General features: G+C 47.6%; 1 pseudogene; it reads right to left on the bottom strand.

Moving 5' to 3' along the window:
- LOC103203976 overlaps positions 1–2322 on the bottom strand; it is a 43226-nt pseudogene that overhangs the window by 39905 nt on the left and 999 nt on the right.

Here is a 2322-nt window from a genome sequence, read left to right as displayed (position 1 = left end):
ATAAGGGACAGAGAAGGGGCTGTTGAGAATGGGTGTGGCTGCTCGCTGGGAAGGGTAAAAAAGGACTCTGGGGAAGTGGTGTCTAGAGATGTTAATGAAGAGGAAGGTGGGGGTGGCAGAGAGGGTGCAGTGGGGTTAACAGGAGGTGGAGATGAAAGTGCTTGTCCTGAATAAGGGGGTGGTCTATGAGGTGGGGATGAAAGAGATTCAGGTGGGTCAGAAAAAGAGGAAGTTGGGTTCTCTGGTGGATGGGTCTCATAAAAGATTCTTAATCTATCTGGACCGAAGCTAACACCATAATTTTCTTTAAATCTGTTTGGAAAATTTTTGATGATGTATTCTAACACAGTAGATTTGTTGGGGGTACTTCCCATAGTGACAGGGGCACACACAAAGCAAAATACAAGTCCCGAGGACCTTTCTGATGCCAGGTCGTCTGCCCTTCTTACAAAGGTTTCAGTGGATCTTTGGCTAAGGTATCCCCATATAAACCCTGGAGCGGAGGGCTAAGCCACACTGTTATGCCAATCAGACCTCACAAGGAATGCAACTTCAGGCCCATTCAAATTCCGTGACTTTTCGTCTTGGAACTTCACATATATCATTCACACTAAACAATAACACAGACAGACACCAACTCCAATGAAAATGAATGTGAACTCTCTACTAGAGCTGCTAGAGGGACTTGAACCCTCTACCCTACCTGACTCAGCCAAGGGGGGCCTTGAACCCCCGAAGAGGCTGAAGGGGACTCTAACCCCAAAGATTTTAGTCTAGAGAAATTGAGAGGAGTTGAGGAGTCTTTAGAGGGGGTTTGGATAGGAGTTTCGTGAGTTAGGAGAATTTGGGTGGTATTGCAAGTAAAGTAGAGAAAGAGAGAGAGAGAAACGGGAGCACAGGTAAAAGAAAGTTTGGATGTAGGGAACCTCTGGCCATTTGCCTATGCAGTGACAGAAATTATCAAGATCAGTGAGGATGTTAAAATCAAAAGTTCCTTGCTCAGACCATTGAGAATTATTATTGGGGCCAAACAGTATTGCAATAGAAAATTGAGTGTTTAGAGCATAAGTCCTGAGCCAGCCCCAGGGCGTGGAGATTGAGTAAGAGACACCCCAGGGGAGTAGTTGGGTCTGCTTTGGAGTTCTGGTTACCCATGATCCCTTAAGTCCTGGTGGAAAGATTCAGTCAAAGGACCAGTGTCCCAGTCGTTTTGCCAGAATCTTAGAAATGGAGACTGGAGGAAAACAGTGGACATCTCTGCTGTAGTCTTCAGTCTGGAACGGCTATGCTGTGGAAAGACAGGGAACCCAGGGCGTTCCTAGGGTACATCAGCCTTTGGAGTGGAAGAGACTCTGACGTGAGCTCACAGTTTGTGGACAGAGTCTCTGGAAATGGAACCAGGACTTGGGATCTAGGTGCCCAGGATTGGGAAACTAGTCAAAAATGGGAAACTCACCAGTGTTGGACAGTGGTAGCTGGAGGTTCCTGGTCCATGAAATGGAGGAGGGGTTAAAGCAAAGTTTTTATTCTGCACCCCCGGGAGAGGTTGGAGAATGTTACAAGGGATCCATGGATGCATGGTCACACATGGACTACGTCGGCCATTACAGAATCCTGAATTTTTGTTGAGATGTCCCTGACTACTGATCTGGGGAGGGCCTGTAAATCTTACGGGCTTAATGAAAGGGGCATTTTGGGTAACTACGTAAGAAGTATGATCCGTTGGAGGCTGCAGTTGTATACTGTAGTTGCATAATTTAGGCGAGAGATGTCCCAATGGGGGGTTTGTTATGTTGCGCTGGAACCAGAGTGGGGCCTGGAATGTAAGTGTCAGGTGGTCCAGTCCTTTGGAGTTGTGGTAGCTAGGCCTAACCCAAGTATGAGGCCAAGTGCAATAATAAGGATCACACAGAGGATGCTAAGCGGTGTCGGTGAAGAGAGAGTTTGACAGTACATGAGGGTTTAGGTAAGGAGAGTTAGTTGGTCGTAGGAAGCCCTTGTTGAGCAGGTCTGTAACGTTTGGCAGTAACCCCAAAAGGCTAGAGTGTGGCAAGGGATACTGATCTTGGGATGGAAATTGGGAAGGGTCTTTGAGAAGGGTTTTAACAGGGGAGCACTTGGCTATCCAAAGTGACTGGATGTCCCAGACTTTAGGGTCAACTAGGGTAGGGTCAATAGGCCATTGGGGGAAGGGGGGCTGGGACTGGATGGCCTGTGAAAGTAAAAGACAGAGGGAGGACGTCGGAGTGCTGGAGGGATCCGGAAGTGGAAACTGGATGGAAGTGCCAATTTTGAATAAAATGTCTCGACCCAGCAGGGGAA

Source organism: Orycteropus afer, unplaced genomic scaffold (genome assembly GCF_000298275.1).
Source record: "Orycteropus afer afer isolate SDZICR_OR568_19922 unplaced genomic scaffold, OryAfe1.0 scaffold00236, whole genome shotgun sequence".
NCBI lineage: Eukaryota > Metazoa > Chordata > Mammalia > Tubulidentata > Orycteropodidae > Orycteropus > Orycteropus afer.
This window is presented reverse-complemented; position numbering and strand designations above follow the sequence as displayed.